The 26,273-nt window shown below is 40.1% G+C and overlaps 2 long non-coding RNA genes across 3 annotated transcripts in view; one reads left to right on the forward strand and one right to left on the reverse strand.

The window, feature by feature from the left end:
• Positions 1 to 20,077, forward strand: LOC122177333. Its single transcript, XR_006178055.1, has 3 exons — positions 1 to 73; positions 18,853 to 19,320; positions 19,664 to 20,077. It is a non-coding gene; the product is annotated as an uncharacterized LOC122177333 (long non-coding RNA).
• LOC122177334 overlaps positions 17,193 to 26,273 on the reverse strand; it is a 12,002-nt gene continuing 2,921 nt past the window's right edge. The window contains exons 2-4 of one of the 2 annotated variants that reach the window (XR_006178056.1): positions 23,876 to 23,956; positions 19,150 to 19,281; positions 17,193 to 18,156 (exon numbers count right to left, since the gene is read on the reverse strand). This is a non-coding gene — a long non-coding RNA (uncharacterized LOC122177334). Of the gene's footprint in view, positions 18,157 to 19,149; positions 19,285 to 23,875; positions 23,957 to 26,273 lie in introns of both variants that reach the window. The other variant, XR_006178057.1, reaches the window with a different exon arrangement.

Raw genomic sequence — 26,273 nt, forward strand, 5'->3', positions numbered from 1 at the left:
AGCAAGTTCTGATCGCTGCCTGGTGAGGAGGTGGTTTTGTCTTGCCAAGTACTTTCTGCAGTTAAATCTGGAGGTCAGTAGTCCTCTAGAAGAGTGTTAAAACTGAATACCAAATTAAGGAGTGAATCACAGGGGAACTCTTGTGGAGTTAAATTACACCTACCTGAGGGTGTTGAGAGAGCTGGTGGAGATGATTGCCAAGCCACTTTACACCACCAGTATTCCTAGTCAACCAGAGGGGTCCCTGGGGATTGGAGGCTTGCCAGCGTGACTCTCATCTACAGGAAGGATTATAAGGAGTATTTGGAGAACTACAGGCCTTTCATCTTGACCTTGGTGTCAGGGAAGGGTATGGAACAGATCATCTTGAGTGAGATCACACAGCATGTGCAGAACAACTGAAAGATCAGGCCCAGCCAGCATGGGCTGATGAAAAGTAAGTCCTGCTTGACCAACCTGATCTTCTATGATAAAAGACCCACTTGGTGGATAAGAGAAAGGCTGCTGATGAAGTCTACCTAGACTTCAGCAAACCCTTTGAAAATTTCTCTCACAGTATTTTCCTGGAGAAGCTGGCAGCCTGTGGCTTGGACAGGTACACTGCTAGGTGGGTAAAAAACTGTCTGGATGACAAAACCCAGAGAGTAGTGGTGAATGGAGTTAAATCCAAACTGCAAGCAGTCATGAGTGGTGTTCCCCAGGGGTTGGTACTGAGACCAGTCCCGTTTAATGTCTTGATTGATGGTTTGGATGAGGGAGTTGAGTGAACTCTCAGTAAGTCTGCAGACAACACCAAGTTGGGAGGAAGTGTCAATCTGCCTGAGGATACAAAGGCCCTACAGAGGAACCTGGCCAGGTTGGATCAATGGGCTGAGGTCAGTGGGGTGAAATTCAAGATCAAGTGTCATGTCCTGCACTTTGTCCACAGAATCCCCAGGCAATGATATAGGCTTGGGGCAGAGTGGCTGGAAGACTATGTGCAGGAAGTGGACCTGGGGGTGTTGGTTGATGCTTGTCTGAACATGAACCAGCAGTGTGCCCAGATAGCCAAGAAGGCCAATAAGCATCCTGGCTTGTATGAAAAACAGTGTAGTCAGAAGGACCTGGGAAGTGATTGTCTCTCTGTACTCAGCTCTGATGAGGCTGCACCTCAAGTACTGTGTTCAGTTTTGGGCCCCTCGCTACAAGAAAGGTATTGAGACCCCAGTGTGTGTCTAGAGAAGGGCAATAAAGCTGGTGAGGGGTCTGGAGCACAACTCTTATGAGGAGTGGCTCAGGGACCTGGGATTGTTTAGTGAGGAGAAGAGGAGGCTAAGGGGAGACCTTATGGCTTTCTCCATCTCTTTGAAAAGAGGTTGTGGTGAGGTGGGGATTGGCTTCTTATCCCATGTAACAGTGATAGGATGAAGCTGTGTCAGGGGAAGTTCAGGTTGAATATTGGGAAAAATTTCTTCTCAGAAAGAGTGATCAGGTGCTGGAATGGGCTGCCCAGGGAGGTAGTTGAGTCACTGTACCTGGAGGTGTTCAAGAAACATTTAGATGTGGTACTGAGGAACATGGTTTAATGGGGAAATATTAATGTTGCATGTGGACTGTTAGACTAGATGATCTTGGAGGTCTTTTCCAACCTCAGGGATCCTATGATACAAAGTTTGTGTTTGAATAAAATCTGCCTGGGGATAGTTTGATAAAGCTGTGATAGCAATACCTTGGACAAGCCTTATGGTTGCAGAAAAGACTTGACAGCTATAAGGAACAGATTTAGAAACCTCCTGGAGCTAATCTACATTTTTATGTAAACGGAATGAACTTCCTCAGACAAAGAGCCAATTCAAATATTCTGAGTTCTGCAGGCAAAGTCATATTTTGTTGTCTTAGAATAAAGTGCAAGAACCAGACTGTTCCTGACTTTGGATGTGGAATGTGGGAGGGAAAGGTAAGGGATAGAGTGCACCAGGGCTGTACTTGCTCATCTGACTAGGGAGAATGACACCTGCTTCCCACTGGCACAATCCTGTCAGCAGCAACTCCCAAGCCATCCTTCATGGAAAGCAGCAGCAAGCCTGTTTTTTCTGTGCTGCTCCTGGATACTTACTCCCTCAGTATGTTTATCTTTGCTTGGGACTAGGACTGCTTCTGTGCATACAGAATACGTGTTGTCAGCATCTGCATGTAGTAAATGCTTCACCTGTTTTACTTTAGTGCTTGTCTCCTCTGAGAGAATGATTTCAGTGTGGCTGGAAAACAGCAAGGTATGGGATTAATAAAGTAGGGTATTCTCTATGCAAGAGGTACAGGACCATCTCATGTACATCTAGCCTTCCCGCTGCAAGCTTCATGAGTAGCAAGGCTGTTCCTCCAGCAAACACCAGCAGCCAGAATGAGAGCTAATAAAATAGAATGGTGGGATTCTTTCACCACCAGCTTTAGCCAGAGGCTCCATGGCTGTCCTGCCAAGAGCGTCAGTCCCAAGGACTTCAGGGAAGGCTGCTGCTCCTGTGGGGCTGCAATTCTCCGTATTAATTTCTCATATCATGGTATTTTCATCAAGATTTACTTGAAGAAGGTGGTTTCAAATTGTTCTTTTTCAAAAGAAGACACAGGGATCACATTAAGAACCATTTTGTTGATCTCTGAAAAAATGTGGATAGGTCCAGTTGCTTGAATACAGCCATGTACTTCATCTGGGATGACCGCTATTTCTAAGACACCTGTATGGAACTGGCAGATATTTCAAAGGATCTACAGGAGGCCTTTTCCTTCTGTGAGGGCAGACAGAAGCAAGAAGGAACACTTGTGTTGTACAAGATGGCTCTAGATATTAATATTTAGGCACCCCACTGGTAAACGGTATATGACTTTTCCATTTCTTCAGGGTAATGTCTTCAGGAATCAGTTTGCTAATTTCAGAAATAAACTGTTTTGCAGTAATCCAGTCTCAGCAGGCTTTGTGCTCAGCCCTATTGCTGCTTCTAACCTCCATCTAGCTTCAACCTTGCAGCACCTTAAAGCAGCCACCCAGTCATGATTACTGTCTCTCTGGCCACCACTGAATAGCCATGTTAAAATGGCCACCTAGAAGGCTGAGAGTTGGATTGTAAGCCTGGGAGCTTATTGCTTTATACTTCAGGCATCTATAAGAACCTGATTAACTGTTCTGGGCTGTCTGTCCCTTTGCTGCAGCCATGACTGAAGTGAAGTTGCTAAGTTCTCAGTGATATAGGTAGAGAAGACCTAGAGGGAAAATAAAAGGGCCGGAAACAAGTTTTTGCATCTACCAAACCGCACTGTGTCCTAAAACTATATTTATCAGATGACTATTCCATACTGACTCATCCCATTACTCAGCTTCTGACACATGCCTAGGAACTGACAGGAAAAATATCTACCTATGTGTCTTCCAACCCACTGTTCTCCTTCCTATAATGCAAACAAACTTTCTTTTTAACAAGACCCAATGACACACATGCAACCTGTCATCACAACACAGAGGTATGTTCCACTGACTCTTTAGGTAACTAGGATATTCTGAAATTTTCTTAAAATTGAAGTCAACATGAGTGACACTGCTATAATCTGGAATAGCTGGACTTCTGTAGCACAGCTAATCTGGTCCTAAGCCAGAGCACAACAACAACAGGTCAAAACAGTAATTTCAATTTCATGTATGTTCTGGCTGTATGTTAGTGTTAGAAATAGGGATTGTGCTGAGAGGAAATGGGAGATATCTCAGAGTCTGAAAGTGGTTTGGCAAAATTATCTCATGTTCAGTAAAACCATACTTGAATAGTCTTCTTCCTTGTAGCAGATCTACCTGTAGACTTGCTCCCTCCTCATTGGTTCACTCTCATTTTGAAAGAGCACAAATAATATGCTCGCTAATTGAAATTCATACACTGTGAATTTCTCAGCCTGATATTCCTGACTATCAGCTAGTTCAGTTGAATATTCCCCAAGATACTGTTTTTCATGTTACTTAATGCTAGGTCTCTGTAGATTATAGCTGCCTTCCTATCACCAAAGTATTATGGAATTGCTTTCACTGATAAATCCTTTTCACTATGATTTTTAAGTATATGCTATCACTGTTATACAGCTCTTTGTAAAAAGTCTGCATAAATATTCTCTTCCTTTATCCACAGACTCCAGGTATAGACATTTGAAATAGGAAATAATTGCCTACTTCACTCCCTTGTCATCTTTACATAATGGATCACCTTCTTCAGCAGTTCCTGAATACCTCAACCTACAGGGATCCTCTACGTACCACAATTCTCTTTCACTAAAGTTCTTTTCACTTTATATGCCTTCTGGCAGCTACAATCTACTAAACTTTGGGTAGTATCACTCATATGCTAGGATTTTGGACTACACAGGATTTTTTTCCTCTCAGGTAAATTGAGAAAAAAAAAATTATATGTATATGCTTCAGCCTCAGTTTATAAACACTCTGCCTGGCAATACTCCTCAGACTAACCAGTGAGATTAGTACTTGATTCCTGTGAGGCCTGAGAGCAAACTAATAAACTATGGGTTCAGTAAAGTACTATTCCTAAATGTATTATCCTTCTACCTCATGACTTACCATATTTGTTGTGTTTAGAAGGTTTAGTTGTTGTGGTTAGAGATGGTTGAGTACATCTCTGTGACAAATGAAGAATATTTTCCTTTTTTTTTTCCCCCCCACTAATTACTATTGTTCAGTTTGATTCTTTTTGTCTTGACTGACTTCTGGTTCTTAGAATCCATGGGAAATTCAGGAACTAGAGTCAGGATCAGAAAAAGTGGCAGACATCCTGCTTATCACCAATTTCATTTCACATGCTGCAGTCTTGGTTTACGGAAGTGTCACTGGCTTAAGCAGGATCAGATGTACCTTGTAAAATCTTCTCAAACAGAATACTGCCAACTGTCAGTTCTACCTGGTTGGCCAAATGAGAATCATGAAGTAACAAGGACTGATTTTATGAGAAGGTCACAATATAATTCATCTCCTTGGGAATGACTCTGCAATAGTTTCGGTTTAAATTTTTTTTTTTCTTTGTTTGTTTGCTTTTTTCACTGGAAATGAAAAGACTCCATTGTTGAAGCTTCCTCGTGAAAGCATCCAGACATTCCATAGTTGAGGATAGCTAGAAATAGTCCATTCAAGCTTCAAATTATCAGATATGTTTACACATCTCATGTGCTTTCTTTCCTAAGATAACAATAACATAAAAGAAAGAATGCAAAAACAGCTGGCAAGCGTCTGTTTTCCTTCATTTATCCTTATTCTGAAAACTCTAAAATGATCATTTTTTGGGAAGCAGAAATATGAATTACTAGTTAAAAAGATTTGGTCCAGGTCACCAGCATTTCTTTTATCTTTCACCTTGTGATCAGTTTTACCATGTCTTCTGTCTGCAATAGCAAAGCCTGTTCTCCTCTCCTCTAAAACACCACAGAGGATGCCCACACGGCTTTCCTCACAGTCCCAAATTAATCCCTTTTAGTGACAGAATTACATGCGGCATCTGAAAGGCTTCTTGCCTGGGGAAGCTGTCTTCAGTGATGGGGAGGGTCAGCTACCTTCTTCCACAGTTGGCCTACTTTGTCTTACCTATACAACCATAGAAATTATGGAGACTGTGAAGAAGAATGTGAGCACTGTGTAAGTACCCACTATGAATCGTGTAAAACCTTGGAATCATAGAATCATTAAGGTTGGAAAATACCTCTAAGATGACCAAGTCCAACAACAACCCATCCCCACCATGCCCACTAACCATGTCCTTCAGTACCACATCTTCATGATTCCTTAACACCTCCAGGGACAGTGACTCAACCACCTCCCTGGGCAGACCATTCCAGCACCTGACTACTCTTTCTGAGAAGAAATTTATCATACTATTCAACCTCACCTCAATCTCTCCTGGCACAACCAGACTAATCAATCCCAGTTCCCTCAGACGCTCTTACTTTGAATGCCTAGCTGTGCAATCCAAAAGGCACACATCTAATCTAAAGCTGTTGTGAGGAGAAAAAAAAAAAAAATAATTATTATCCCACACATTTTCCAAGTGTGTTTATATAATGTTGTGAATGAACTCCCACAACACCGGTAATAAGATGTCAGCTTTATAGCCCTAAGAAACTCTCTGAGAATCATAAAATTCTTGGAAGAATTCTTAGAGTTGGAAGGGAGCTTTAAAGGTCATTTAATCCAATTCCCTGCAGTGAACAGGGACACCATCAGCTATACTAGCATGCTCAGAGCCTGGTCCAGCCAGGCCTTGAATGTTTTCAGGGACAGGGTTTCCACCACATCTCTGGGCAACCTGTGCCAGTGCCTTTACCACCCTCCCTGCAAAAGACTTTTTCCTTATGTCCAACCTAAATCTATGCTCTTTAAGTTTGAAACCATTTCTACTCATCCTATCACCACAGACTGTCCTAAAGAGTCTGTCCCCTTCTTTATTGTATCTCCCTTTTAGATACTAATAGGCCACTATCAGGTCACCTCAGGGTCTTCTATTCTCCCGGCTGAACAGCCCCAGATCTTTCAACCTGTCCTGGTAGGAGAGTTGTTCCCTTGCAGGCCTATGTCTCTACTGTACTGAAGACTCCACATCTGGATGCAGTACACCAGGTGAGGCCACACCAGCAAAGAGTAGCTTGGCAGGATCCCCTCCCTCAACCTGCTGGCCACTCTTCTTTTGGTGCAGTCCAGGATGCAGTTGACTTTCTGGACTGTGAGGGCATACTGCCCAAATGATTACACTATGTTTGCTTTTTAGCTACTTCTCCCAGAGATTATGAAGTATTTGAGCTATTTTTCATTGCTTTGTTCTTCAGCAGGCAAAGATAAGCAGGTAGTGGTTTTCTTCTGTAATCCAGATGCCTATTCAACCAAGAGCAAAGAGACTTACCGACTCATAGCCAAAAGGAACAACTGGACCCTAGCATCCCATTGCAGATGGGAACTCCAAACCAAGAGCTGAAAAAAATCTGGAATTTCTAAAATAGTAATGACCACCCTCTATCAACTAGTCTTTAGCAGTCTTACAGCTCAAATGCATCTTTATTTACATTAATAATACCTTTCATTAACTGCCTCACATTAGCAATGAGGGAAAGTATGTTGTACATAATAAAAGCACAGCTTTTCAAGAGATGGTTCCACACAATTGGCTCCCGAAGAGACAAGGAGAATAGTTAATGCAATATCTGAAAAACACCTTCAGTTCTGTAGTGAGTTCTTGCACTGAAAGAGGTGCCTTCAGTTTTTTCTCAGCCAGTGGAGGGCAGCAACAGCTGTGCCTTTATGCAACAGTCACTGGATGAAAAGTGCTAAGTTTGCAGTTCAGCCTCAGGACACTGAGAACTATCTTAATAGTGTTAGTGACTATTAGAAGATCTGTTTATGTTTCTAACTTACTAATGAAGAGATGGAAATTTCAGATAGCATCATGGCTGCTTTTTGCAATGTGTCATGATACCCACAAGATGGAAAAGACCTCATGCAGTTCTGAGAAATGCTCAAGATATGGTTCAAACTAACAACACTAAAGAGTCTCTCTAGAATAATGACCATACTATACTTTAATTCAGCATCCCTCCTAATACTTCACATTAATGTTAAATATTGTAGAATGGCTTATGTTGTAAGGCACCTTAATGATCATTTTGTTCCACCCCCTGCTGTAGGCAGGGTTGGCAATCACTGATCATTTTGCACAGGACCACATCCAACCTGGCCTTGAACACTTCCAAGGTTGGAGTATCCATAACTTCTTTGGGCAAACCGGTTCAGGTGCCTCACCAGCCTCTGATAAAAAAAATTCTTCTTAACATCTAACCTAAAATTTCCCCTCTTTTAGCATAAAGCTATTTCCCCTTGTTCTATCATTATTAGATTACGTAAAAAGTCAATCCCCCTCCTGCTTATAAGTTGCTTTCAAGTATTGGAAGGCCACAGTCAGATCCTTCCTCGCACCTTCTTTTCTCCAAGCTGAGCAAGCTCCCTCAGCCTTTCTTCATAGGAGAGGTGCTCCAGCCCTTTGATAATCTTTGTAGCCCTCCTCTGGACCTGCTCCAATAGCTCTGCATTATTCTAATGCTGGGGGCCCCAAATGCAGTACTCCAGATGGGGCCTTACAAGGCAGAGTAGAAGGGAACAATCACCTCAGTTGCTCTGGTGGTTACCTCTCTTTTAATGCGGCCCAGGAAACAGTCGTTCTTCTGGGCTGCAAGTGCACATCGCTGGCTCATATATCTACAGAACTACACAGAGCAGATAGAAATAAATCAATACCAGCAAACAAACTGATTTAGTAAAAGCAACACAGACAGTGATAAAAAGGAATCAGAGAAAGACTCAAGGAAAATATGACAAGAATTATCTCCCAAATTTTACCTTAAAATCAGAAAGGCTAAGTACCGCACTAGAGTAGACATTTAAGAATAATAAGCCATTCTGCAAAAAGATCAAGCACAAAGTAGAATTTAATGTGTACTTTTGCAGATAGGCTACAAAACCACTAATAATGTCTGGAGGGAGAATAATTCTATCTTATTATTTATTTATTTATTTATTTATTTTCCCAAAGTTGAGAGGAATCCTATGCATAGATCTGTAGGGCCAACTGATGATCCACATATAAACCATATGTAAAATAAACATTCAAGAAAATGTTAAAAGAAAAAAAAACTAGAAGAAATCCCAGGCCTGCTCTACTAAGGATAGGGTTAAAGAGGTTCCTTGATCAGAATTTTTCTTAATGAGGAATGCAACAGGATATCTCAAATTGAAATATTAATTGATAAGGTTTTAATATGATGTTAGGAGAAGAGCTAACGTGGACCTTTAACCAGGTTAATCATATGTCAACAATATGCTGGAATTCTTTTAACACAGTCAAGGCTCATCTAATTTATATTTTTGTATGTTTGTAAATGTTTACCTCAAATACATCAAAATGTCCCATAGAAAAGAAGGATGCAAAACAACAACAATAAAGGAAGTTATTATTGTATTATTGTCTAAATAGGAATGAGAAATAAAGAGAAGAAATAAACTGTTCACAATGGATGAAAGTGACCATTTACATATGAAAACCAATTTTGCTATAGCTTGTTATATTTTATATGCTTGTGAATGATTCTGCAAAACGCAGAGAGGAGTGTGTAAAACCCACTGATACTGAATTTTTTGGGATCACAAAAACAAAATAAAACTGCTAAGAAATACTAAGTAACTAGGACTAAGTCACTAGACAGTTAAAGCAGCAGATGACGTTAATTGTTGAAAAATTGAGAGATATACATCAAGGAAAACTGTTATACACAGACAGATGGATTGGCTCTGAACTGTGGCCAACTAGAAAAAAAGATGCTGGTCTAAAAACATTTGCCTAAAAGTTACAGTATAGGACATTCCCTTTTAGCAATTTTGACATATATTAATTCATCAGATTGCAGGGCCAAAATAGAAAGCATCAGAAACTTTTTGCATTTCATTACAATACTTTGTCAACTTGATTACAAAATGATGTACAAACCCAAAATCTACATCTATAGTAGGTAACTACATAAATAGCTGAAAATCCTTGGATCTAATAGATACTAATATGCAAGTCTTTATATGGAAAGTCAGTAACGCATCACCACTAGGATAAGAAGCAATTCACTGCAGAATTACCCCATCCTTATCTTCCCTCCATATCTGCTTTTGGCCAGTAAGTAAGAGAACATTCCAACAAGGTAGGTAGATAAAAAGGTCACTATGCCCCATCCTTGTACACAGCTTGCTGTATATCAAAGGTACATTATTACTAACAGATACGGACCAGCTGAGTGACAATGTACCCTTAGGGAGGGATACCATCACAAACTTAGACCAGAAAAAATGCTTATTACAAAAGGAAAGAAGAAGCAAACAAACATTGATTTAAATCCTGTCCAAGTTGCTGACACTGAATTTGTGAATGTTTGTTCCTCATTTCACAGACACTGAAACTCGTAACATGTGAAACTAGGAGTGTTAGAAGCACATCACAGATTCAGGAGAAATTTTTGGTGATTGGCTTATTTGAAGACAAAGCTAACAGGTCTGTTCCAGAACCTGTGACAGCCTTTATTCACAGCCGCCTCCTGTGCCATATAGCAGCTCTTGATATCTTAAAAGATTTTACTACGTTATTCTGTTGTCTATTTGCTTATCCATTTCTGCTGGTGCTCCTAAAGAGGATGAAGAACTCTTATATCACCAAACAAAGGACGAGAGGAAATGTCCTCAAGCTGTGCCAGAGAAGTTTCAGTTTGGATACTAGGAAAAACTCTGAAAGAGTGGTTAGGTACTGCAATGGGCTTCCCAGGGAGGTGGCTGACTCATGTCCCTGGAGGTGTTCAATAATCGTGGAGATGTGGTACTAAGGAACATGGTTTAGTTGGAGATATTGGTAGTATGTGGATGGTTGGACTAGATGATCTTAGTGGTCTTTTCCAACTGTAATGATTCTGTGATTCTATAATTACTTTGGGAGCTTACATCTTGTGCATAATTTCTGTTGGTCCTTTTTATTATCTAGAACGACACTCTTGTTCTTCCTTGCATAGGTTTCAGTCTATGTCAGCAAAGAGAAGTAAGCTATACTGAAAACCAAATCAGATGCGCAGAAGATGACAGGTGTCTTAGTTTCAGCTGGGAATAATTGTTTTCTGCAGAGTGTCCAATATGATGCTACATTTGGTTCTAGGAGAAAAACAACACTGACTACACACCAATGTTTATAGCTGCCTGCTAAGCATTATATAGAATGAAGGCCATCTGCAGCAGAGGGCCAAAGGAGCTGGGAGGACTTAGGACAGCTAACTTTAATTGGCCAAAGGGATAGTCCATACCATGTGGCATCAAGGGGAAGAAGTTCTGAAGGGAAGTGGGAGTTCACCTTGCTCTTTTCCATTGCTCAGAGGGCTAGCTAGGCATTGGTTGGGGAAAGATAAGTAATTACTTGTGCGTCATTTGTTACATAAATTCATGTATATGTTTGTCATAATTATTATTTTCTTTATCTTAGTATATAGGTTTTGTAAATCTCAACCTATGAGTTCTACTTTTCTTTTTTTTTTTTTTTTTCCAATTGTCTCCCCAGCCCACTGAGAAGGGGGATAGTAAGCGAACAACTGTGTGGTGCTCTGCCATCTGCCAGGTTAAATCACAATAACAGGTCGGGCAATACCCTTCAAAGTTCCAACTCATTCAATCTGTGTTTGAGGAACTGATCACCATTTTGCTGGTATGCAAGATGCCAATTTCCATCTTCATTTGTCTTTGACTTGACAAGCAGGCTAGGAGAATGACCTGATAGACTCAGAGGTACATTACTTGCATCTGCTATAGACTTGGAGAATCTGAGACAAGAATAAAAATTAGTAACATGCAGGCTTCACAACAAATAAAAATGAAAAATGTGTCAAATGAGGATATTGGGATACTATTAAATGGGGTTTTGTAGTTCTGTTTAAATTTATCTTGTTTGTATGGCACATAGCTAGAGAAAATAAATAGATAAAAACATTCTCTTGCTTCCAGCTTAACGTATTATAATAGAAGTAATGAATTCATCCCTGAGAGCTTCAACAAATTTTCCTACTAAACTAGGAGACACAACTTCATAGTTCCTCAGCTGTTACCTGGGACAGCATTTAAGCAGGTGATTTTATGCCAGCTATATATGGAAGGTCAGATAATGATGGATGTGGTGTCATGTCTGGAAGTATGAAGTTGAGCCTCTTGTTCTTAAGAGGTTTCAAACAGCACAAGGTAAAGAGATTTTACAGTGGTGCTAGAAGACCTTGGAGCATATTTACTGTGATGCCAAAGCCCACTATCAGTTTCTTTGCTCAGCTCTTAAGAAAAGAAACAAAACCTCAAAACCCAGAAGCTGAATTAACCACACAAATTCTGAAGAAATTTAACGGAAATCCAAGGTAAGGATACACTAGAACACACCAGTGCCTGTAAAGAATATGGCTTCAGTCTTGAATCGGATAAATCCATTGCAAACTCTGTTTTGGGATACCATGCAGTGCTCAGCATAACCAGTGTAAGAGGGAGAATTTTGTGTATATGTTCCAGGGAGAATTCAAAGGTGAACAATCTAGAGTTTCTTACTGAGATCTGAATGAACACAGTGACCTCGGCCCCCATCTTTTCTGTTTTGTTAATGAGCTCCAGAGAGAAAGCAGTGAAAAAAAGAATGGAATCTTCTTGAGAAAGAACAGAGGTGAGATTATGAATGGAGAATTAAACAGTGGTGGAAATGCATGTTTATTAATCCCCAGCAGTCTGCCTCAGTGCTCACTTTTGGGTGACTGCATTTTGCTCTCTTTCTTGTCAACTACAACCTTCTTGCAGTGCTTATTTACCAGTGGCCTAGTGACCATGCTCTGCGGTTCTCACACCTTCTCGATTGCTTCACATTATCCACCCTTCAAATATTCCCACACTTATGCCTTCCACTTGCTAAATGTCCAGTTTCAGGCTTTTGCCTGTGGCTTGATTTTTGGGTTTATAGGCTGTATGATTATCCTGAAGTGTAAAGAGCTGGGGTAAGTCTGAAAAAAGAGAGTATCTTAAGTAGCAAGATCTGTAAAACAGACATGCCACTAACTGGCTTCTCTGCAAAACCTGCATTAGTCTTGGGGATTGCCTTATTCTACATCTGGCAGTGTAACATATATGGACTTGCACTATTCCATGCCTTTCTTCTTCACAGTATGGATACAGAATGACCTGTGTTCACAGGCCTGCTTTTGCCACAAGGCAAATTAGTTTAGAAAGCATCAGTCACATTTCTGAGCAGAATGAGGAAGTGTCAATTCACTGTGTTGCGGTACATATGTTGCATTTGCTTTTTATTCATCTCTTCTTAACCATAAAACCTTTTAAATGATTGTAACAATGCTTTTTTCTTGGAGCTGATTGATTATCTGAACCAAAGTTGCAACTGAGATTTAAAATAAGAAGCAAGAGAAAATGGAGAGTTCTGTGTGTACTCCACTCTCCGACAAGTGGTCTATGAAGTGCCCTAGAATCTCAGGACAAAACTTATGTTTCTCTGTGCATTTCTGTACTGTTACTAAGACACATGCAATTGCTAAAAATGGAGAGAACGTGCAGCCAGATGTGCTGCACTTCAGGGCTGAGAAGTATAAATTATCCAGGGCTTACATGTCTGCAGTTCTGTCTCAGCTTCATCTCTTATTATGTCAAGTTTTGCACTGTTTCACTACTTTGGCTTTTGGACCTGTGTTTTGTTATTTGCTGCTGATTATCATCTGATTTTCTATTCCAGAGCAATTGAATGAGCATGAGGCCTGACCCTCAAGAAGTCAGCATTTGGTTCTTAAGTTAAATGGCATCTAGTTAAAAGGCTGTGGAGCAGTTTGGCCACTCTTATAAGAAAATAACTGAGAGTTAATAATTAACGTACATATTGAAATCAGCTTAGAAATTATTTTATTATATTGACCATACGTAAGGAAATGAATTTGAGAGGAAAATTATGTAAAAGGTCAAGGCCAGTTTTTAAAGTCTGTGGTTTCTACAGAATCACGGAATTGTAGGTGTTGGAGGGGAGATTACCTATTCCAACTCCCTGCTAAAGCAGGTTCCCTACAGTGTGTTACACAAAAGAGGACTCTCGGACTTGCACCCCCAGATATTAGACTAGTTTACTTGTCAAAAACAAGAAAAAGTGGACCAGAACTATAAAAATGAGCTTAAACAGCTCCGAAGATTTCATCTGAGCTCAGGACCCAAGTCTGTTGTAGACTTCAGGGTTCAGAACTAGTTTTCAGTTCAACACAGGCTGAAGGTGACTTAAATTCACCAGAACTGTCAAGAAACACAGCAGAACTAACTTAGGCTACCTTGTGTTTTATTGGAGAAGTTATAAACAAAACCAGTAAGTAGTATTGTCTCCTTTTCTAGCATTACTGCTATCTTGAATGAAGCTCCTGTAACAGACAGGGCCTAGAGAGAATGAGTTCTGCCTGGTTCTTCAAGAATGTCCTCCTCCTTAATGAACCTTCCTGTAACAGTAAATGAAAATTCAAAATGACTCAAGTCTGTCACATCACAGAAAGACTGCTTATATGGAGTGTCCAGCTATGCGGATAAGTTGTTAGCTGATTCATCTCAAAGACAGTGGGCCACAGTATATTTTGTCATTTAGGAAGAGCTACATGAGTTTTACCTTTTCAAGTCTGAGAAGTGATGGAGTCTCTGACATTGTCAGGTATTAAATCTGAGATATATTTAATTGCAGATGTAAGAGAAATACCTGTGTTGAGCCATCTGGGAGAGGTAATCCCCTCACACTGCTTGTGTCTTGCCCTTTGAAAGAGTTTATTCCACTCCTGTTTATGTTTGGGCCAGTTTTTGTGAGTACAGGCTGTCATACTTCATGGAGGAGATGACAAGACATTGAGGCTAGATAAGTACGACAGTTTTGCCTATGAAATGCCAGGAATATTTATGTTGATACTTGAAGCTCAGACTTCTCACTGAAGTATGTGATACGCAGCTGGCTGCTGCAGCTCAAATGCCAGCGGGAGACCAAAGCCAATCTGGGTTTCATCGTCACCAATCTCTTCTCCATGGCTGAGGTGACTCTTGCCATCATGCAGTAAACATCCATGTCTGTGTCTGTGTTATGGAAAAGGGGGTGACTCCTCAGTGTGCTATGCACTTGCATCTCCAGAACATGCACACCAAATACTCAGTTGCAGGCAAACCACTCTATGAGAAGGTTGAAAAAACCATTACTGCTCATAGAAGTTCATGGTTTAGAAAGGACCAGATCCTTGGTCTCCCAAGCACTTATACTGAAAGACCTACAAGGATACACCATGACTCTCTCACTGCCAAGGGAAGGATACACTCCTATCTCCTATTTTCTGTATGCATTAAAGCAAGGCACAACTGTGATAAGATTGTCCCCTCCTTGAAATTTTCTTGCCTGCAGGGATGACTGCTCTGGGATGATTTCCTACATTGGCCAATGTAGGAAAGAGGGCTTTTTCTAACAAAATTTTTCCATCTCAAATGCATTCTGTTGCTTTCTGGAGAAGTACCATTACAGTTTTTCTCAGAAATTGATGCAATAAAGACTAATGCTAGCAAGGCCTGAATGCTGACTATTCTACTAGCTTAGATTTTGGTTATCTAGGGAAGAAGAGGTGCAGGGTTGAAAAGATGAAGAGTAGCACCTCACTCTACTGAACAGCTACTGTCCCTTCTATTCCCATCCTGCAGTTTTTAAAAAGAGAGTGATGAATTTCCGAATAAAAATATTTGAAGCTAGTCCTATGTTAGGAGTATGTTAGTCCTATGTTAGGAGTCTTCTGATGTTTTTATATTTCCTTTGATGAAGGTCCTAAAATATTTGTTTGGTGCTATTTTATAAAGGGCATCCTTGTAATGATGTATTTGCATTCTTTTAATTATCTTCTTCAGTCTTCATGTACACATCACAGTGTCCATGAACAAAAGGGATGATGGTTAACAGCAAGGGCTAAGAGAATGACTGAAAAGCCAGAAAAATCATAGAATCACAGGATCACAGAATCACAGAATGGCCAGGGTTGGAAGGGACCTCAAGGATCATGAATCTCCAACCCCCCTGCCACATGCAGGGCCACCAACCTCCACGCTTAATGCTAAACCAGGCTGCCCAGGGCCCCATCCAACCTATCCTTGAACACCTCCAAAGACGGGGCATCCACAACCTCTCTGGGCAGCCTGTTCCAGTACCTCACCACTCTCTGTGTAAAGAATTTCCCCCTGATGTCCGACCTAAATCTCCCTTCCCTCAACTTAAAACCATTTCCCCTTATCCTGAGCATGAATGAGCATCGCTTAAGGCTATAGGATATTCCCGAAGTAAAAGGGAAAGAAAATGCAGAGAAGGAGAAGGAATCAAACAATCTCCAGGGAAAGCTAAAGGGATGAAGAACAAAGGAAAGAGGCAGCTCTCTCATGTCAGGTTTACAGTCATGTGTTATATATAACATATGTAATGTGTATATAACCAATGACCAGGCAGCCTTATTCTACCGATTCCATGATAGGCTATTTCCCCCTCAAACTGTGTCTAAGAACCGTGTGGTTGAGAGTAGGATCAGACCAAAGTTTGTTAAATTTGCCTTAAATGGTCTAGTGGGCTCACTGTCAAAACCACAAGTCAGCGTGCTGATTTCTCAGTAACCAGCAAAAACAGTCACTTCAATTTTTAGAAGTTTGTTACTCCTCACTTTAAACAAACTACTTGACCTCCTTCAGAGTTGCAGAGCAACATACAGAGCATCATGTGCATGCTTCTTACTCAGGTGTCTATGCAGTGCATTTCTCAGATGCTAGGATCTGCCACTGAAATTGCCAAAGATTTGCTTGTTGCAACTAGAGACCTGGTTGTCTGCGCAACATCCTGTTGGGCTTAAAATAAGTGATGGTTTCAGATTGGTCCTGAAATGCATATCCCTATTCTTGCTTGTATACTTAGCATCTGTGCATTCAGTCTCCTGTGACGCTGCTTCATTCTGAAATGATGACTTTGTCTTTGGAAGGGCTTGAATGCCAGGAACTATGATTTCTGCCTCTGTTTCCTTTTTTATCTGCTACGATTGCACATGTCATATATATATATGCAAAACTACATTACTGTAGCTCTTGAAGATTGCAGAAATTTTCTTGCATCTTAAGAAAGCTGGAACTAATTAATTTAGTCTGGAAATTTGATTTAGCTGTAGGGGCTATCTGGGAGTATTATGTGAGAGAAACTTCCAGCTAAAGTCAGGTAAGTGCAGTGAAGAACAACAATATGTGGGTCCATTTCATGTCCAAAGTCTCCTGCCACCATTTCTTTTTTTATCTTTTTTTTTACATTTTTCTGGATCTGGATTTATCCCACAGCACCAGGCAAGTGAAAGAATAATCTCAAGAAAAATGTAATCATTTTCTTCTACCGGTCTTTTGATGCTTTGCACTGTGAGGCAGGGATTCTGTCTTTAGACAGTCCTTATCAGATCAGCACCTTGCTTCATGACAACAGCTCAGAAGCACTGCAGTCATACATTTGCTATATGTCTGACTACTGCAAGAACAAACACGAGTATGTCAAATGCTTTACTAAATTTATTTACTGATTTCTTGCAAATATATTATAAAAACATAGAGACTTATCAACAGCAACAGCATGGCCTAAGTACAGAAAAGCTTAGGCATAGGGAGCAATTCAACAAAAATTTGCTATACTGTATGGTCCCTTCTACTCAGGAACTGCAAATCATGGATATCAGCATGTCTCAGAGAAATTATAATGGATGAGGATTCAAAATAATGAAAAATGAAATAATGATTATAAACAAATTTGTTTGAATCTGAGCTGGTTTATTCTAGTGAAGGACTCTGACTTAACTGAAGCTACTGCATTGTAGAAAAAAAAATGGAAACAAAAGATGAATTACTGCTCCAAGACAGAACCAACATACTGTGACTCTGTGAGACACTCCACTGGACAAGCAGAACAGAATAATTTTATTCATGCCCACGGGGGAATGAGACTGAGACTTTTCTGATGAACTAATGGACTTCCTTCATCTTCAATATCCCACTCCTATAAATCCCACCAAAAGCCATCAGAACAATAAAAATCACATACAGGTGTGGATCTCATAAAAAATTTTTAGTGCAACCATTCATATCCTCTATTTTAAACATTCATTTTTGCACTTGATCATATCAAAATCTAAAAGCTTATCTACATAGCAGATTACTGTAAAATCAAGTCGTTGAAGTAGAAGTGATGTTTCAAATGGGTCGTCCTTGTCATTTGTGTTTATTAAGATTAAGATCCAATTTATGATGCAGTAGCTTGAGTTAGTACCTTGTTACACGCACTGATACCATGTGATAGTTGCTGCTATTATTACATCAATAATATATTTTTTCCCATGTACAGAGAGGCTAAAGGTGTCGTGAAAATCCTGAAAGAAGTAACTGAAGAGTGGCCAGGCTGTCAGCATGTCTTCTTCTATGCAGAGGAAATAACATAATAGTAAACATTTTGTCTTGTTTTATTGAAGAAGCAGAGCCTTTCTGATCTGACTTTCCTGGAAAAACAAAAACAAAACAAAAACAAACATAGCTAATAATATTCATCTTACTGAAGGATCCTCTTGAGTAAAGGAAGGGCACTTGTGCATCATGGGGACCACGGGTAAATGTGCCATGCCTTGAAGTGGAGGTCTGGTAGAGCAATCATGATTGGTGAGCCACTGCCCCTCAAGTTGTGATTTAGCTGCAGTGAGGAGAATTCTGCTCAGTGGCAGGGACACTGCATCTGGCAAAGGATCTGAAATGGTGTCTTCAGCACAGATATGACAGCTGCCAGGGAGAGCGATCCAGAGGCTCTACAAGGAGTGTGTCTTAATTCTAGGTCTGCTTTCCATGCAACATGTTCTTTTCCCAAGTGATTTACCAAAAGATTCCCAAAAAGCTTTAACATGATATAGGCATGGATGCTTATGTTTGCTCTTTTTTCTCCACACGTGCCATATCAACTACGTTAGCACGAAGGTGATATTGCTTTTCCAGTGCTGCTCTTGGAGGAGCCTGGTAGCACTGGATGTGGATGGGAAGGTTTTGTCTGAAAATCTTGTTCTTTAGGTCTCCTTCAAATGTCAGACTGATCAACACAGCTTGTCTGTCTCATGACACTTCAGCTGATCCCTGTTCATCCTGGCCTGAGCAGCCATTGGAGCTATCCCCACCATCTACACCAGCAACTTATTAGCTTTGTTTCACAGCAGGATGGTGGAGTTATTTCCATACATGACTGAGAGGCGCCTATGTTAAATAATGAGGCAAAATTGAAGACCTGTTCTGAAAGGCAGTTCTGTCAAAGCTCTTGGCTAACTTGTGCTCAGTTAAGTGCACCATGAATCATCAGCGGGGAGCTAGATATTATCCAGTGTGACACTGAATTGCTGGCTGACTGGATTTTTCACAGAAACTTTATCATACAGGTAGGATGCTTCCTTGTACTTCTTCTGATAGTGTGAAAGTATTAAATGAAAACACAAATATGGATATAAATGTCTTACCCCATTTTTCAGCAGAACCACATCTTCTGTCTCAACAATTCACTGCTAAGAGGATCACAGTGATGAATAGAATCACTGCAAAGAAGTACAGAATGATGGCAGTGTAACACCACTGTGCGTTCTCGGAGCAGGCTGCTAGTGAAGAGAAAAGGAAGAAAGGTCTCACAACAGGTAGAAGCAACTGAAGTTTTTTTTTCCATATTATTCATGGTAAGGAGAGAGAGGGTTGGGGGAAAGAGTCTTGTAGGAGAGAAGCAGCCTTGTTACTGTGAGCTACACATCTAGTGTCTGTAGAAAGTGAAGTTTATGAGGATATCTTCAATGTGCCGTAGATACAATTGAAAAGGTTGGGTTTGCTTTTTGTTATTTCTCGGTGAAATGTATTTGTAGAAAATTAATATTCCTTTGGAAAATGTTTTTATTATTCTTAGTTATATTATACTTATAATTTTAGTTAGTAGGTGAAAATAAAACCCTTATTTATGTACACTTATGTATGAATTCACATTTTCAGGATCAGAAGAGCCTGGCTAGTTCTTTTTATCATGCTAGATGTTGAGAAGATGCCTAAAAACATGACCTCTCATTTTCTGAAGCTGTGCACAGCTTTGCCAGCACTCTCACCTTACTGTGCAGTTCACCAGCTGTGGCCGCACAGCTCTGCTAGAGCATTTTACTCAGCAGTATACCTAGCTGTTCTGTCCCTGAGTGTCCTTTGGAAAATGGCTCATAACAGTGGTGCTAACATGGATTATTATTCTGAATTTACATAGCTGAACACTCAGAAGAAAATTATGATGTTCTCCTTCAGGCTTTTTAAAGAAGTTTTCATGGGTAATTCAGAATTCTACAGACTGCTTTTCCCAGATGGACTTTTAACACTCTTTTTAAACACAACAAAGAAATATGTGTTTAATTAGTTGTTAAATCCCTGCCTTCATCATTTTCTGCTTTTGGCACTGTAATACTGCCCAGGATCTCTGTGCTTGTGTTCCTCTGATCCTTATTCCTTCACACTTTTCATACTGATCTGTATGATAAAAAAAAATAATAAAATATAAACAAGAATTAGAACGGACATCTAATTTCTGTGACCTTTAAAGATGTTTCAGTGAAGAACATGAGTTAAAGATGGCCAATACTGTGGTGGATACAATATAAAGGTTTTTTAAAATATGTTAACAACATAAGGAGGACCAGAGAAAACATCTGTTCATTACTTGATGAGAATGGTCACCTTACACTCAGGGACATAGACGAAGCAGAGATGTTTAATGCCTTATTTGCCTCTGTCTTCAACACTGATGATGGGCTCTGGCACCTCAGGTGCCCTGAGTTGGAGGATCGTGACTGTGGTAATGATCAACTCCCAGCCAACCTCGAACTAGCGTGGGATTTGCTGCCCCACCTGGATGCATATAAGTCCATGGGACCCAAAGGGTTTCATCCCAGGGTACTCAGACAGATGACTGATGTAATTATGAAAACTCCCTCAATTATTTTTCAACAGTCTTGGGAATCTGGAGAGGTTCCAGTTGCCTGAAAGCTGGCAAATATTGTTGAAATCTGGCCAATTTTCAAAAAGGCCAAGAAAGAAGGCTTTGGTAGTTGGAAGCCTGTCAGTATCACTTTCAGTGCCTGGTAAAATTACGGAGAAAATTACACTGAGAGTTGTTGAAAAACACCTGAAGGACAGTGCAGTTACTGGTTACAGCCAACACGGATTCATGAGAGGAAGGTCCTGTTTAATTTACTTTCCTTTTTGGCAAGGTCTTCCATCTAATTGACCAAGGGAAGCTAGCTGATGTTATGTTTTTGGTTTTCAATAACTCTTTTGATACTGCTTCTCACAATATCCTTCTGGACAGTATACTTTTGTCTAGCATACAGTTAGACAGAAACACAATGCAATAGGTGAGCAACCAGTTGACAGGTCAGATAAGAAGAGTTATAGTAAATGGAGTTACATCAGGCTGGCAAACAGTCAGTTGTGGAGTTCCCTAGGGCTCTATTTTAGAAACAGTTCAGTTCTCTTTTAATATTTTCATAAATGACTGGGATATAGGCCTGAAGGATGCTCTGAGTATTTTTGCTGACAATACCGATTTAATATTGGAGTGTTAGGAGTTGCTGACTCTGTTGAGGGTGGAGATGCCTTGCAGAGAGATTTAGACAAATTAGAGGGCTGGGCAATCACTAACTGCATGAAGTTAGTTTAACAAGAGCAAGTGCCAGGTTCTGCACCTGAGAAAGGGCAATCCTGGTTACGCATATAAACTTAGGGATGAGATTCTGCAGAGAAACCCTGCTGGAAGTGTTCTGGGAGTCTTGGTCAGCAGTGAGTTGAATATGAACCAACAGTATGCCCAGGCAGCCAGGAAAGCCAATCATATCCTGGGGTGCATCAAGCATGGAATTGCTAGCTGGTCAAAGGAAGTGATTGTCCCACTCTACACTGCACTTTTACAGCCTCACCTGGAGTACTGTGTGCTGTTTTGAGTGCCACAGTACAAGAAGGACATAAAGCTATTAGAAAGCATCCAAAGGATCTGTCCAAAGGAAAGTGTCCAAAGAGATGGTAAAGGATATAGAGGGGAAGAATATGAGGAGTGGCTGAGGTTCCTTGGTTTGTTCAGCCTGGAGGAGACTGAGAGTAGACCTCATCATGGCCTACAGCTTCCTCACAATAGGGAGCAGAGGGGTAGCACTGATCTCTCTCTGGTGACCAGTGAGAGAACCTGAAGGAATGCCATGAAGCTGAGACAGGAGTGATTCAGGTCGATACAGATAAGTGTTCTTCACCAAGAGGGAGGTCAGGAGCAGCCTCCCCAAGAAAGTGGTCATGGCACAGAGCTTGCCAGAGTTCAAGAGATTCTGGACAACACTCTCAGACATACGGTCTGATTTTTGGATGGTCCTGCATGAAGCCAAGAGTTTGACCTTGTGATACTTAAGGGCATCTTCCACCTCATATTATTCTGTGATTCTATACTGATTTTCTGATTCTAAAATTCTGCAAACCTGGAAATATGGATACCATAGGCAAAATCAGAGAAGGGAAGGAGGTGAGGACTGAAGTACAAAAAGGCGTTCAACAAACAGAAGATGATGAAATGTCAAAACAATACATTACATCACTTACAATACTTTTGATTCTGCCGTACAATCCCAAATTCAGCAACACAAAATAAGAGTGAATTTAAAAGAAGCCAGTAAACCGGTTTTACCTTTATAACAGCAGGACTGGTTTTACCTTTATAACAAATGAGATATGCATTTAATCCACTTTCCTTTCTCACTGACCACCACTTTTAATAAGAAACATTGTCTGAAACTTTCAGTTTCTTTTCCCCTCTAGCAAGGCCAGATTAACCCAGCACATCTGTGGGAACATTTCTTCTCACTTAGCACTTTCCGCAGCTAACTTTTTTTTTTCTAAAAATAGTTTGTTGTTCTTCTGCATTGCATGAGTGCAAATATTTTCTTTCCATCTTTTACTCGTGTTGATCTCATACATGCAAATTAAAACTCATATCCAATATTATTTTACTTTGAAAAACAAAATTTACTTTAAGGACAGGTCCCAGTCCTAATGTAATGTATCTTAACATTCGCACTTCAGAAAAGATCAGATAGAAGTTATTAAGTCCTAATTATCTATCACTTTCTAAAAATAATTCAATTTCTGTGCTTTAAATGATGTTGCCAATCTGTTTATTGTTTCTAAACGCACCTGGAAATGAAAAACAATACATGGAAATCATTCCTAAAAAGAATAAAAAGTTTTCTATTGTGTCTATTGCAAAACTTTAACCATATGTTCTAAGCATCCTCTCAGCAGCAGTGAACAGAGAAAAACAGATCAGAATTATCTGCAGAAAAGATGGAGAGTGATACCGTCCTGTACTCCATACAAATGGGGTAGTTGTGGGCTGAATGAGTGTGGAGTTGCTGTGTTTGGTGCAGATCTATTCGCTAAAGGCATGAGATAGCAGTTTGTCTGCCACTTGTTCCGCTTCAGGTCCTGGCCCTCCAGCAGGACTCAGTGCCTGCATGGTGCACATTCATTTGCTTCTGGGGTGATCTAACTGGTTCCTTCTAGGAGGAATCCTAGTTATATTTCACAGAACCTTTCCTTTTTAATGGTACAGACATGGAGAGTGACAACTCCTTTTCCCCAGAACTGAGCTATACCATGACACTCTAAGGATATTAGCACTGTTTATGTGAGAATCTCATCCAGTTCCTGGCAGCATGTCACAGTGTTTTCTGTGCTATGCTGTACAAGCAAACCAACCCAACAAAACCAGTCCAACTCAATCACCACCAAACAAACAACAGCAACAAAAACAAACTCAGAAAACAAACAAAACAAACAAGCAAACAAGCAACCCATGCTTTTTTAGTGTTTAAATTCAGACATTTCTGAACCAAAACACAACTGAAGAAGGGAGAGGCCAGAAGCTCTACTGAGCTGCTGTGTTCCAGGCTGCATGCAGTGGACAGCACAGACACAACACTGCCTACAGCAATGTGCCCTAAGGTCACCACTTGCTCCCAGGCACAATGTCCCCAAACTTTAAATTTGCCTAAACCATACCTACATCTCCCTGGATATCTAACACCAAGCAACTCTTCCATTACATGCAAATATGTAATTACAATGATAAACAAAGCAGATAACATATAATGAAAAAGTTTCAAACTTCCTGCTGTGTTACAGTACTTTGATACGAAGTCTTCGGTATACTGTCCTGTGTGTCAGATTTCCACCTCCTTTTCACCTCAGCGTAGGTTACTTGATCACCTGCAAAAACAAAAAGTACCCCATTAAGAGGAACTGCCTGAGATCAGCTGTTGTGGTTCTCATTTGATCCAGCACCCCCCACCTTCCAGCATCAGTCTTTCTTGGAGAAAATTATAAGAGCAAGAACACAGACAATAAGTTGTTTTTATTTTTTTTTCTGGTAAACTTTGCGTGTCACTGAATGAATTTGTCAAAAAGGAAGTACTAGCAGAGCTTTTGCAAATAACTGTCCCATTATTCCAAATTTATTCCAACTTATTGTTCCAAATAAGTACAATAGAAGTTAGTTATTAAATTTTAGGAAAATTTAAAGAAGTTAATACTCTTATTATTCCGTATCTTATCCACACATATGTGTTTTCTGTTGGCATTTAAGCAAAGTTAATTGATGGCAACATGTGGGAAGCTATTTTTTTTCCTATGTATTTCTCAATAAACTTTTTCTTCCTAGCGAATACAGATCTTTGTTATAGGTATAAACCATGCCTGTTTTCCACTGTTTCTTTCACACAGAGGAGCACAGTTCCTATTTGAACAAAGCTATGCTATACTGCATGTGCAGAGAGGCAAGCTATTTTCCCTTATGACTTAAATATAACTTCCAACAGTATATCATGTAAAATCAAGTCAAATAGTATGTAAACTGTAAGCATACTGTTTTCATTTCATCCACAGGCTATTCTTCCTTAAGTTCATCCTTCCAAGTATTTAAAATAAGGTTTTAATTAATTGCTGGTAGGCATCACTGCAAAAAGAGCAAAGGTTTTAAGTACAACCTTCTACCAAAAAAACCTTAAGGGAAGCCTAACTGCAGTTAATTCTCATCCGGAATAGTCCAAAAGCAAGGCTGTTTTTTGTTGTTGTTGTCGTTTTTTGTTTGTTTGTTTTTTCCTGTTCTTAATTACAGGAGACAGAAACTCGAGGACAGAAGAATTAACAATAGACTTATCTGAATCTTTATTGCTTTATTAATTTATGATTAATTTATTAATTATCTTACTTGATAGCAGGGAAGTTACTCTCATTTCTTACATCAATGCCCTTGGCATTTGCTTTCCTTGATGAGTATCCTTTTTGTTGGCAAAACTGAAATGACTACTCACTCACTCACTCACTCAGTGCAAGTGGTCATCTCCATTGAGTTGGGACTATAGGCTTAGAACTCCCCATTTCTCACACCGAGGTAATAGAGCAAGTCTTTCTCTCATTGTGGGCATTTATACTATTTGTTGTATTGAGGCTTACAAATCACAAAGAAAAACTTATTTTCCTCCAGCTACAGCTCCTCTGTTTCTTCCAAGTGTTACTTGTCATTCTTCTTCCCAATGTTTCTTTCCAATCTGTCAGCTGTTAATCAGGACAAAGAACTTCCCAGGTCACCTCTGTTCTAAGAAATCTGTCTTTAGGATTTATTTTGTAAAAATCTGCTTCTTTCACTTGATCAAACTATCTTTTCCATATCTCAGGAAGAGGCCTTCTACTCTTGCGACAGAGCATGTGCCCATTCCTTCTGAAAGCTACCTGGCATCAGCAGACTGCTTACAGATATTGGCTGCAATGAAACAATTGCCTTGATACAGACAACATTAATGCACAACTGTGGCTTTTCTGTTACTGAGAAGAATACTTTCATGAGCAGTAGCATTTCCTCATGTTATGCATAGATCCTCCAGTATTTTGTATGGCACTGTCTGACATTAGGTTTTCATAAGTGATATAACAGAGGACAGTGTTCCAACTGCTCGCTGCTGGAAGTCTCCCTGTTCCATGTCTAGTGGTCAGTCAGTAGAGAACTCTCAATTGTTCTGGTAGCCATAACTATGATAACAACTACTAAAAAACCCAAAAACATTCTCAATGTGAATTTCAAGATTTTTAGGATCAATGGAGACTAGTGAAATATCTTCAGGGCAGGTTTCTAGTAAGGCTTGAGACTGCCCACACATTCTGTCTCTGGACTCAGCCTAAATTCGGAAGAATTCCCATCTATTGTATTATCAGGGGTGCAAATTGAGCTGGAAGAGGACTAGGCAGTGGGTTTTCAACATCAGCTGTTCATTTTCCGAAGAAAGAGAGTTGTTTGCTCAGATTGTTTAACCTCAACTTCATTGTTCTCATAACCTGTAGAGGCCTTGCCTGCAGTGTCACTTATTTTCCATAAATGTTTAAGCTAGCATCTCCACAACAGAAGAGAACTCTTTCACTGTACCAGTGCAGTTTCAGTAACAAGTGTTAGGCATCACACTCAAAGCAAAGATGTTTAGGTACTTGATTTCATGTACTACATGTGGTCTGTCTGCATCATGTAAACAGTGCT

This window comes from Lagopus leucura, unplaced genomic scaffold (assembly GCF_019238085.1).
Source record: "Lagopus leucura isolate 7727_CA_CO unplaced genomic scaffold, USGS_WTPT01 Super-Scaffold_100001, whole genome shotgun sequence".
Taxonomy (NCBI): Eukaryota; Metazoa; Chordata; class Aves; order Galliformes; family Phasianidae; genus Lagopus; species Lagopus leucura.